Source organism: Lontra canadensis, unplaced genomic scaffold (genome assembly GCF_010015895.1).
Source record: "Lontra canadensis isolate GAN:19392208 unplaced genomic scaffold, GSC_riverotter_1.0 scaffold38, whole genome shotgun sequence".
NCBI classification, from domain to species: Eukaryota; Metazoa; Chordata; class Mammalia; order Carnivora; family Mustelidae; genus Lontra; species Lontra canadensis.
Genome location: NW_022631032.1, coordinates 12,368,650 through 12,382,080, shown reverse-complemented (window position 1 = coordinate 12,382,080; position 13,431 = coordinate 12,368,650).

The window sequence follows — 13,431 nt, the reverse complement described above, 5'->3', positions numbered from 1 at the left end:
TAAGAAAGATGAAATCATATATCTACACAAAAACCTGTCCATGAATGTTCATAGCAGCATTATTGATAATAGCCAAGAAGTAGAAACAACCCAAACTTCAATCAACTAATGAATGAATACATAAAATATGGATTGTACATTCAGTGAAATATTACTAGGCAATACAAAGGAATGCATGTAGTGTATGCTGCAACATGGATGGTCTTTCAAAACATCATACTAAGTGAAAGAAGCCAGTCATAAAACACCACATACAGTGTGATTCTATTTACATGAAATGTCCAGAATACGCAAATCTATAAAGACAGAAAGTGGGGAGCCTGGGTGGCTCAGTGGACTGGGCATCTGATTCTTTGATTTCGGTTTGGGTCATGGTCTCAGGATTGTGTGACCAAGCCCGCTGTTGGGCTTTGTGCTCAGCAGGGTATCTGCTTCTCTCTCTTTCCCTCCCCCTCTCCCTCTGGCCATCCCCATGAATGTGCTCTCTCTCTAAAATAAATTAATTAATTTTTTAAAAAGACAAAATGTTCACTGGTTGCCTATGGCTGGAGGAGTGGGGAAGAATGGAGAGGGTTTGCTAATAAGTACAGGGTTCCTTTTTGGGGTGATGAAAGTTATCTAACAGAGGTACACATACTGTGAACACACTAAAAACCATTGAGTTATGTACTTGAAATGGGGGAATTGTGTGATGTGTGAATCATAAAAATTTTTTAAGTAATAAGCCCTTTGTTAGGTTTCCGTTTCAGGGGAAGAATTAAATCCATATCATAACCCTGTTTTGGGTACTTCACCTAAACCACTTACAGTGTTCTAGAGCTGTAGTTTTCAAAGCATGGTCCCTGAGCCAGAGAAATCAGGGTCCCCAGTAATTTGTTAACAGATTCATGGCTCCCGCTCCAGACCTACCAAATCAGAAATTCTGGGGTGGTACCAGCAACACTTGTTTCAATAAGGCCTCTAGGTAATTCTAATGCTCCCTGAAGTTATTCGATCCACTTCTTAGGAGGAACTGAAGATCTCTTTCCCTAAGACAAATTTGACTGTACAAAATTCCTACACCACCTCCACCCTCACTGTACCGAACACAGTCTTCTTAAATAATTATGCAGGGCTCCTCTGTTCTTTTCCTTTCTTCTTTCTCCACACATGCCATTAAATCATGCTCTGTGTATTACTATACACTCCCACCTCTCTGACTTCCTTTCTCTATGTGGCCAGGCTGGTAGAAGTAATATTCCAATATTTGGATTCAAGGGAAGCTAGGAAATCCCACTTCTTCATCTTGAGACCTCAGGCACATGGAAAATGTGGTCTCCTACTAGAGCATGCTGCATGGTCACATTGGGTATTTGATTCCCAATTTGTTAGTGTCCCTCTTATATACAGCTCCCTTGAAACTCTGGGGAGAAGAGGTGCTCATCAGGCCAGGATAGAGGTATGCTGAGTGACTTATAATAATGCCAAAATTTCACTCTTAGTCCCAAGTACCCACCACCACGACATTTACCAAATCTTACTACATTTACCTGCATACCGAACACCCATCCTTCTTATATCAACTTACTTTGTTTCCCCTCACCTCCACCTACAGGATGAGCATGGTCGGTGAACAGCCATGGATAATGACCTTTATGTGCTCACTGCAGTTTGCCAGAAAGCTCGAGGGCATATGCAGATGCTCGGTAAAGGGTCTTGGAGAGTCAGTGGTGGACCCCAGTGGCTTTAGGCAGCACAGCTTCAGGCCCATCCACTACTAAACAGTAAACCCCTTGTCTAAATTCTACATATAGGTCATTCACCCTCACATGGGCCATAGCAGGATGTAGGTGACTTCTATCAGCCACGCTTAATGTGCACATATATGTGTGTATATACTATATCCAGAGACATGGAAATAAACCTCTCACCAGCTCTCTTTCCACAACAGAAAACAGAAATAGAGAAAAATTAAACAACTGCAAACCCAGAGCTAAGTTATCAGAAACCAAATTAAAGCTGTTGGTGTTTTTATTGAAACATCTCTACCTCTGAAATCTCATTTCTTGCAACTTTCCATATAGGATCCTGTGTTGTATTATTTGTAAGAGAATTATAAGAACCATTTCACAATATATGTAAATGAAACCATCATGCTGTATGCCTTAAATGTATATGTCAATTATTTCTCAATAAAACTGGAGGAAAAAAAAGAAAATAATATTCTGTCCTCCCTTGACAGCATTTTCTGGCTGCAGAAACCACTGCAGCCATGAAGTAACAGAATGATTTCGGTAATGTTTCCATAGCTACCTTGCTTCGAAGTGTGGTTTATTCTGTTTTAAAGTCTACTGACCTATTCGTGTTCTTATTTAAAGTATTTTCAATCTATTCTCTTGTCTGCCTATTATTGTCTAACGTTCTTGTAATTCCCATATTTAAGGAGGTCCTGGATGCATAAATATATGGTAAGCAGGCCTTCCAGTTACACAGAACAACGTGATGATTTTTTTTTTTTTTTTGCCTTTTTTTTCTATTCCTTTCTCATCTGATGTGTGTTCCTTGTGTCCTGCCCTTGCATCCTAAGGAAATGTTCCCAAGGTTTTGGGAGGTAAAGCCTGTTAAAGGTGCACTGGTGCCCTCTCGTGGTTGCTTGTGGGTCCTTCCTGGAAGCCTCTTCCACAGACAGACAATTGTCTTTAGAGAAGTTAAGGAGAAAGGATCGCTCAAAATGCCATTGCTGATTGTCACAGCTTTCCCTGTGCTCTTGTTTTTTGCCCCCTACAGGCATGAGGTCTCTCTAGGATAGGCAGGCTCTTCCGGGTGGTAGTATAACCCTAAAGGTTACAGGACTCTGCCCTTCCTTCCAAGGCAGAGGTCTCATTACTAACGAATGCTGTTCAAGGGTTAAGCCATGGGAAGTGACCCAGACCACATCTCAAAAGAAGAACATGCACCAAACAACTCTCAGAAAGGCTCTGAAATGAAGGCAACCCACAGAAAAGGGAGATGAGGCTTCATCTCCACAGAACATAGCCCACCCTCAAAAGAAAAAGAAAGCCTTTTAGAAGCTAAAAAAAAATGAAGCTCCAGTGCTGGGTGAAAAATCAATCCAAAACAACCAATAAAATTTTAATTGATTCAATGCAACTAACTTTTTTTCCAATAAACATGATAGGAATGATATACAATCCCATCATTGTCTAATATGGTCTGTGTCCAATGTTTTCTGTGATGGTGGAAGGTTCTCTGTCTGTGCTATCCAATACAGTAATCACTACGTGGACCACTGAGCATTTGAAATGTGGCCAGTGACGCTGAGAAGCTGAACTTTGTACTTCATTTCATTTTAATTAATTCAAATACCACGTGTGGCTAGTGGCCACCATTTTGGATGACACAGGTTGAGGGGGACAGACAAGACTACACAGACAACCACAATATAAGCAGAGTTTATAGTATAGGAAAGTACAAAGAAAGATCCATGGTGGGAAGGATAAGTTGAGATGATCAGAAAAGAATCCTAAAAGACGAGGCATTTGAGCTACACCTTGAAGAATGGAGCCAAGAATGTACTAAGGAACTCTTTCTTACTAGGCAGAGATGCTAAGGAATGCATTCTAGCTGGCAGGAATAGTATGTCCGATAGCATGGAGGTGGGAGACTGTACGTAAGTGTCAAGGGAACACAGGTGTGGAATGTGAGGTGCCTGTGGCTGGAACAGATACCAGAAGCATCCATAGAGATGAGGAATCTGAGGTCTTGCCTGCCTTGAATGGTATTTTGGTTAAAATCAATAGTCTATATTGGAATCAATAGTCTATATGGAACTATAATAATCTCTCCAGAGACTAGGAGGGGAAATGGGATCCTGTTCTAGCACTAGGGCTCTGGGGCAGAAGTCACGGAGGGTGACTATTGCTATCAGAGTTCTAGTTTAGGTTTATTAGCCTAATGGCTGTGTGTGGAGAAGTTACAGGGACCAGGCCTCAAGACAAAGTATCAGCAGAGAATCATTGTAACAGTTGGCCCAGTGACAAACAGGGAAGGGACTTCATCAGGATGAGGGAGCCCTGGGCCCCCCAGTCTCCCACATATGATACATCAGAACTATCATGCTGCTCTAACCATGGTGAAGCCAAAGACTCAGAACAGCTTCATACCCTAAGACACATGCCATCCAGCAAGCAAAAATTAATTTCAAAATAATTTGAGTTCTTTCTTGCATTTCTCAGACACCTTTGCATGGCCTCCGTTCATACCCAGGCACCTTGAGGGCCACAGCACTCAAAGAAATTCTCCTTCCTCTCCCATCTACTTCACTCATGCCCCACAGCAGCTCTCACTTGTCCCCCTCCCCACACCCTCAAACTGCATGGTAAACTTTTCCATCACTAGGTCCTGAGCTTTCTGTGCTTCTTCCTTCTCTCTTCCTCTCAGCTCTCAGCTCTCAGGTCTCTCTCCATCCCCTAGTCTTCATTTTCTGCCCTTCTAAACTCCAAGGAAGTAGTTTTCTCACTGTGTAGGGGAGAGCAAGAAGCAGAGCCTGCAAAGCCAAAACAACCCTTCCTCTCTCTCTCTCTCTCTCTCAACACACACACACACACACACACACACACACACACACATACACACACACACACGCTTATCCCATACACAGAAAGATACCCTGGAGAGTCTGGTAGTCCACTGTCTTCACTTCTCCTCCCCCTGCTTTTTTTTCCCATCTTTTTCTGGAGTAATTTCAAAGTAGGGGTCTTGGACCAGCAGCATTGCGTCACCTGGGAGCTAGTCAAAAATGCGTGCACGATTCCTAGTCCAAACTACTGAATTCCAGGCTCGGAGGAAAGGGCTCAGGAAACTGTTTTAATGTGCCTGCCAGGAAACTCTAATCATTAAATTTGAAGAATCACTGGCCTAACAGATTTGAAAGTCATTAATCTCCTGTAGAGGTGCTACCCAGTGAACTTGACTAGATCCATCTGCCCCATTTAATAAATCTTGGGACTAGGTAATGAGAAGTTTCCCAGCCAGAGACATGGCCATATTCACACTTAACCCTCCCTCCCTACAAGAGTCTTGGCTAGGGCAGTGTTTGATGACCTCTTGTACATCATAGCTAATGAGGAAAATGAGAGGATTTGGAGACACAGGAGTAAACACAAGGTGATCTCCACCAGAGGTGCCCCGGTGTGGGAACAACAGTATAGCTGGGGGTAAGCAGTCAAAAGATTTCCCTGTCTGCCTTGAAAGAAGCAAATGTGAGACCGTCTCCTAACAGTTCTGTCTCACCTATACTAGGGCCCTGAAACTCAGCGAGTGAAACCTAAGTAGTTGTCACAGTCTTGCTGGTGGCCCATTCTGCCATATAAGGAGCACATTAGAGGGATGAGCCTTACCTATATCAATTTTGGCTTCCAATTCCAGTCCTAGGAGCTCAGATCTATACTTGGTTACTTAAACCTGTTCCATGTGATCTACTCATCTGGTCTCCCTTAGTCCTAATAGAAATACTACTTATCAACTGGAGAATCAGAATGAGCTTTCAAGGTAGTGATGACATCCAACGTTTTCCTGACTAAACTTTGGTCTTTGGTTCTCCTGCTCCTTAGCAGACTGCCTGCTGCAGTCCTAAAGAACACAGTAAGAACACAGGCAGGATACATTTCTTAATCACTTGTGCACATATCCAGCATAGAAATTATAGCTGTGGTCCACTTTATCACACATCTGCTCCTGGGCATCGGGCAGTCCTGCTCAGGAAAACCCATCTTTGGTGAGTCTGTGCTTATACTCACTTCCTCATCAAGGCATCAATTTCAAACCACTTCTCCCCATCTCTGTGATTTCTTCTTCCCCTCTTCCTTCCCTTCTTTCCCTCAGTTATTCTTCCTTTCCATTTTTTTTTTGTTTTCATATTTTATCCATGAAGGCAAAAAGAGTGCACTACATTAGTTGATGTGTACTGGAAAGAGCACCAAAGTTGGAATCCAGCTCCCTCGATTGAACTGTCAACTCTCTAACGATGTATCTATAAGATGTAGATAATAATGCTTTTTCTCAGAGTTTATAAACAATTACTGGATGGCTACAATGCACTGAGCACTGTGCTAGGTATTGGGGATATATTAGTGATCAACTAATTATCATACGCTAGCAATTGTGAGAGGTACTCTGGAAGATGATACAGAGTGTCGTCATGGCATCTGGTGTGAAGGTTCATCTTTTTCAAGAGGGGCTTAGAGTTGTCACAGGTGTATGATAGAACATTGTAAACAATAAGATCATATGAAAATGTAAATTTTTTATGTAAATTATAGGGTACCTGGGTGGATCAGTGGGTTAAGCCTCTGCCTTCGGCTCAGGTCTTGATCTCAGGGTCCTGAGATTGAGCCTCGCATCAGGCTCTCTGTTCAGTGGGGAGCCTGCTTCCCCCTCTCCCTCTGCCTGCCTCTCTGCCTACTTGTGATCTCTCTCTCTCTCTCTCTCTCTCTCTCTGTTAAATAAATAAATAATCTTAAAAAAAGAAAATGTAAATTATAATAATTTATATTTTGATCTATTTCTTCTCTCTCTCTTTTCCTCATTCCTTTTCCTTCTCTTGTTGCTTTGGTGGGGAGGAGGTGCCTCAAATCAATTCTAGATTCTCAAGCAAGGATTATCATTTATAGATTCAATGCAAGGTACCCAAACCAATACAGTAACTTGTATCCAAACCCACCTATAGATTCAATGCAATCCTTATCAAAATTCCAATTGCATTTTCTAAAGAAACAGGAAAAAAATGATTCTTAAGTTTGTATGGAATCACAAAAGACCCTAAGCATCCAAAGCAATCTTGAGAAAGAAGAGTAAATCTGGAGGTATCACACTTCCTGATTTCAAACTATACCTCAAAGCTATAGTGAGTCATCAAAATCATACGGTTCTAGCATAAAATAAGACACATAGACTGATGGAAAAGAAATGAGCGTCCAGAGATAAACCCATGCATATACAATCAACTAATATTTGACAAGGGAGCCAAGAATATTCAATGTGGAAAAGAAAGTCTCTTCAATAAATGGTGCCAGGAAAACTGGATAATCACATTCAAAGGAAGGAAACTAGACCCATATTTTACTCCATCAACAAAAATTAACTTGAAATGGATTAAAGACTTAAATGTAAGACCTGAGACTATGAAACTCCTTGAAGAAAATATAAAAAAAGAAGACCTGACATCGGTTTCAGCAATGTTTTTTTTTTGCTTACGACACACAAAACACAAGCAATAAAAGCAATAAAGGCAGAAATAAACAAGTGGGACTACATCAGACTGAAAAGCTTCTGCAGAGCAAAAGAAACGGTTGATCAACATAATGAATAGGCAATCTACAGAATGGTAGAAAATAATTGCAAATCATATATAAGGGGGTTAATATCCAAATATGTAAGGAACTCCTACAACTCAATGGCAAAGATAATAATAATAATCCAACTTTAAAATGGGCAAAGGACCAGAATAGGCATTTTCCCAAAGAAGACGTACAGATGGCCAATGAGTGTACGAAAAGGTGCTCAGCATCACTCATCATCTGGGAAATGCAAATCAAAACCACAGTGAGATATCACTTCACCCCAGTTAGAATGATTATCATCAAAAAGACAAGTGTTGGCAAAAGTGTGGAGAAAGGGAACTGACTGCATTGTTGGTGGAACATAAACTATTATATCCACTATGGAAAACGGTACAAAGTTTCCTCAAAAAACTGGAACTAGAACTACCATATGACCCAGCAATCTCACTTCTGGGTATATATCTGAAGGAAATGAAATCACTATCCCAAAGGGATATCTTCACTCTCATGTTCATTGCAGCATTATTTACAATAACCAAGATATGGAAACAGCCTAAGGGTCCACTGATGGATGAATAAAGAAAATACAGTATGTTTAAACAATGGAATATTATTCAGCCATAAGAAAGAAATTCCTGTCATTTGTAACAACGTGGATGAAACTTGAGGGCTTTGTGCTAAGTGAAATATATCAGACAAAAAAAAAGACAAATACTTACATGCGAAACCCAGAAAAGTCGAACTCATAGAAATAGAGAACAGAATGGTGTTTGTCAGTGCTGGGGAGTAGGGGAGAGGTTAGAGGAAATGGGGAGATGTTGGCCAAAGGATAAAAACTTCCAGTTATGAGTTCTGAGGATGTCATGTACAGCTTGGTAACTACAATTAACAGTACTGTACTATATACTTGAAAGTTGGTAAGAGGAGAGATCTTAAAAGTTCTCAACACACACACACACACACACATAAACACACACAAGATAACTGTGTGAAGTGATAGATGTGTTCACTAAACTTATTGTGGTACTATTTCACAATATATATGTATATCAAGTCATCATGTCATACACCTTAAACTTACACAATGTTATATGTTAATTATATCTCAAAGCTGTAAAGATAAGATAAAATAAAATAAAACCACTAGATCTTTATATAATCAGAAAAAACACTTGGTAAATATTTAGGGAGAATGAGGTGGAATACAGGGTTCGGAAATAAGGATGAATCTTCAAGAATTTTTTAAATAAGGTAAGCATTTATTCAGCATTTATTGAATATCCACACCTGCCAGATGCCGTGTCAGGCACTGAAGATACAGTGAAAGAAGACGTGTGCACTTCTAGGTGTTTACCCCAAAGATACAAATGTAGTGATCCAAAAGAGTACCTGCACCCCCAATGTTCATAGCAGCAATGTCCACAATAGCCAAACTATGGAAAGAGCCCAGATGTCCACTGACTGATGAATGGATAAAGAAGATGTGGTATATATATAAAACGGAGTATTACTCAGCCATCAGAAAGGATGAACTCTTACCTTTTACATCAGCCTGGATGGAACTGGTGGATATTATTCTAGCAAAATAAGTCAATCAGAGAAAGACAATTATCATATGGTTTCAGTTATATGAGAAATATAAGAAATAGCAGAGAGGATCATAGGGGAAGGGGGGAAAAAGAGAATGGGAAGAAATCAGAGAGGGGGACAAACCGAGAGAGACTCTTAACTATGGGAAAGAAACTGAGGGTTGCCTAAGGGGAGGTGGGGTGTTGGGGTAACTGGGTGATAGGCATTAATGAAGGCACGTGATGTGATGAGCACTGGCTGTTGTATGCAACTGATGAATTACTAAACTCTATCTTTGAAACTAATGATGTTCTATATGTTGCCTAATTAAATTTAAATACCAAAAAAAGACATGTGTCTACCCCCAGGGAGCTTACATCTGGAGGGGAGACAGCTGAGCACACAGCATATTGTGACAAGTGCTTTGACAGTGGGAAGGACTGAGGGGAGTATAGACAAGAGGCTCCCAAACCAGCTTGGAATATCAAGGGAAGCTTTGCAGAGGAGACAAGTTCTGAGCTGGGTCCAGAAGGAGAGGTAGGAGTTACCCAGCTGGTCCAGCTGAGGGAAATCTGTATCACCTCAAAGCAAACATAAAAAGAGCTATGGAGCAGGAAAAGTCTTTAGAGAACTATAGGGAGCACATTATATAGAGAGAATATAGGGAAATATAAGGGAGAGCATCTCAAATATTCCAAGGACCAGAATGTCTTCTGTCCCTCAAAAAGCCACAGAGGGAGAACACAAGATGGCAGTGGTGCAATGGGATTGCACAAAGCAGGGAGGCCTTGATGCGTCAGACGGAAACTGCAAACCTAAGACAAGTCCATAAGATATGGGTGCTCACTTGCCCCTTGGGGTGGGGTTTGGGGAGAGCAAAGTGACACAACATTCGTGGAGGACAAGGCAGCTCTATGTATTGAAAGCCTCAAGAATGTCCACGTTTTCTGACCTAGCAATTCAACCTGTAGAAATGGATCCTCAGTGAAGATTTTTTTCATACAACGATGTTTATAATGGCATTATTTTCGAGTGCTAAGGAACTGGAAACAAGCCAAGTAATGGTTAGATGAACTGTGGCACAGTAAAATAGCAGATGGCAATTATAATCGTGCTCTTAAACAGCACTTAATGATAAGGAAAATGATTAGGATATAATTTCAAGTGCAAAAAACAGGATACAAAAATTGCAGGTATAGCATGATCCATTGTATAAAAATGTATCTATATATGTATGTAGGTTTATGCAAAGAAAAAAGACTGGAAGGAAAAATAACAAAATATCAGCAGTGGTAGCATTCCAAGCGGTTTTTTATTTTATTCTTGAGGCTTTTCTTTGTATTCCAAATTTCTATCGTATGTATTTCCTGCTATTATCAGAGAAAAATAACAGACGTTACAAAAGAAAATGTTGACAGAGGCTATTTCTAGAAAATGAGGTTAAAGCTGACTTTTTAAATTCTTCATGCTATCCAAAATATTTTCCCAAAATTTTATGCTATGACTAGTTACGACTTTTTAAAAGAAATCATTGAAGAGCTGTTTTTACTAGGAACCCAGAATGCTTAGGGAACAAGCTGCTATTTTAAGAGATTCATGATTAACTCACCTGCTGAGAACAGGTGTCAGCTTAGCAGAGAATGACAGGGTCGTTCCCTCCCCTACCCCCAGCACCAGAGGCCCTCCTATTGCCCTTCCACCTTTTATGCCCCATGCACCTACCTTTGGGAATGGGACGTCAGCAGGGCTTTTGACCTTGATCTATAATCTGCAGGTTTAACTTTCTTATGACTTTTCTCTGTAACCTGGCATTAAGAGGGTTTGCAGGTGGCAGGGCCAGGCCGCCCATTAAGCCTAGCAGATACTCCTGGAATGCTGGGAGGGGATAGCCCACAGAAAGGGGATCTTCTAAAGTAAGTACTCGAAGCCCTTTGTGTAAAGATCTCTTCTCCTCACCGTTCTTCATTTTTGCACCCAATTAACAAACAACAATTTTTCAGCAAGCACATCCCTGGCAAGTAAGTATTTGAAGGCTGGATCACTTCCCCTATCTTTCCTTCTCCTCTGTGTATTAGTTGGGCTCTGTGGATTTTGAAAAGCATTTTTTTGTTGGAGGAGACAGAAGCTACACTCAGTGTCATTCTCCCATGGTCTTTATCATCTGCAAACATTGCACTAAATTTTCCAAACAGCAGGCCTACAGCTTCCATGCTCTACTTGCCCCAAACATAGCTTTAAAAAAAAAAAAAAAAAAAAAAAACCTTGTGCTTGTCTTTGGCCTTTTTTTTTTTTTTTAAACCACAAGCTTTGGCTTGTTTTGAGCTTTAGCCTTCCTGACACTCTTCTCACGGGTATGACAGGCCTGGGCCAGACATTAGTTCCCACTGCATCCCCATTGCCATGGGATTATGTTCACCTCAGTATCTAAAAATGTTGAATATATTTTGTTTCTCAGATTCTATACCTGGTCTATAGTGTACAGACCTTGGAGCCTATGGACACTGCTTCGAACCCATTTACTGGATGCTTCTGCCTGAAAATGTCTCTGTTTTCATATTTCTTTTGTGCTGTGTGATAGCTGGTTTCATGGTTTTATTTCTCCCCACTCCTGCCAATTTTGGGTGGAATCTCTCAATTAGGTAGGTGTTTCCTGTCAAACAAGTCTTCCCAGACTTACGCGGTGCACTCAGTAATCTCTGCCAGAAGGGCTGATATCAAAAGCCACAATCTAAAACCCAAAGCCTGCTAGTTAACAGTGGGAGTAGCCAATACTTCAATTTTCATTCCTCATTATTCTTTGCAAGTGGCAACCTTTAAAATGGAGGGTGACATGTTTATAGCTTCTGCCCACCTCTCCTCTTAGCCTTCCATGTATTTTATAAGGGCTTTCAAAGCCAATAAAGATATATATCTGGCAGGGTTCTGCCAGCACTCACTCCTTCATCTATAAATCTATAGGTGTGACTACTGATCAATAGTACTGATATATACTGGTGGGTGTCAGCCACATCCTGCTTGCCTGTGTGCTCCAGCCTGACAATTTGCCCCTGTTCCCTGTGTCAGCCTGTGGGGTTCCCCTGAAGGGAGTTGGTCACCAGATCCATGACTCACCTCTTCCTCACTGGGCGGGAAGAGCCTTGGCAGGCTCCTGCCCCTGCCAGTGCCCGCCACTGCTGTGCTCTCTTGCCGTTGATGAGCGTGGAGCTGCTAGGCAGAGCACAAAGCTGCACCCTTGGCCCCAGATCTCCTCTGCAGAGTTGGGGGAGACCCAACCAAGTCTTTCACCTCCCTGCAAGCAGATAGAACCCACTGTGCCTGCAGCACATACTGCCTGCTTAGGCAGGAAGCTAAGCATGTCGCGTCCTGCAACAGTTCTCTTGGCTTTCAGACTTTCTGTGTCCTTTGTGGCTCTCCCTGTTAAAATGTGCTTGCTCACCAGGGCATTCCCTAGAAAATCCTTTCATAGTTCCCTTAAGAAAACAGCTCTTATTGGGACACCTGGGAGGCTCAGTCGGTTGGGCGTGCGCCTTCGGCTCCGGTCGTGATACTGGGGAGCCCGCTTCTCCCTCTGCCTGCTGCTCCCCCTGCTTGTGCTCTCTCTCTCTCTCTGACAAATAAGTAAATAAAATCTCTTAAAAAAAAAAAAAGAAGAAAAAGAAGAAAAGAAAATAGCTCTTATTGTATGTCAACTCTACTTCATAATTAAAAAACAAAAGAGAACAGCTCTTAAATCAGCTTAATCAGAGCACATCAACTGCCTCTCCCTGTTGATAATTATTAACTCTAGCAAGCTCTCAACTTCAAATGTTTAAGAAGCAGCAAACCGAAAACAGAGAGACAGCTTACCCTCACAATGGTCATGCTTTTCCTCACACCTCTTCCCACCCATGCCTGTTTGCTGGGTCTCCTGGAGCCAGACACTCAACAAGGGTTTCTGAAACACTCTCATCCTCAGCTAATCCATGTTTTACTTATCCTTCAGGAGCCTCCAGCCTCATCTCTGCAGCTACAAAACTGTTGCTACAGAAGATGATCTCGTCAGCCTCATCTTTTATCTGCAGCAGGTACAAATTTTTGCTCACCCACTCAGATGTGGAAAATGTGATGTTATTACACTATGACTGAATTTAGTGCTTTAGTGCTCATTTCTGCTTCGTCCTGCCAATGCAGGATAATTCAGACACCTTCAGGTTTTTTCTCTTGGCTCCTTTTGGGTTAATATTCAACCATTTCAGAATTCTCTCTTTGTTCTCATCCTGCAACACTCACACACAATCTAAAAGTCAGGTCGGACATGAGGTACAGTTTAGGTTCCATCTTGGCAACTGGAATGAGGAAATGGAGGGTCACAATCTTCTCTCCATGCTAATCTCTACCGAGATAGCCAGCTTCTTGCCTGATCCTTATTGCTAGGCACTCCTGTCCAGGGCTGCTGTCAGGGGTCCTTCAAAGCCTCCAAAGTCAATGGGCTGCATTCTCTTTACCTAGGCATACAAGATTTAGTAAATAAAAATATAAGAGACAGGTTAAATTTGAAGTTCAA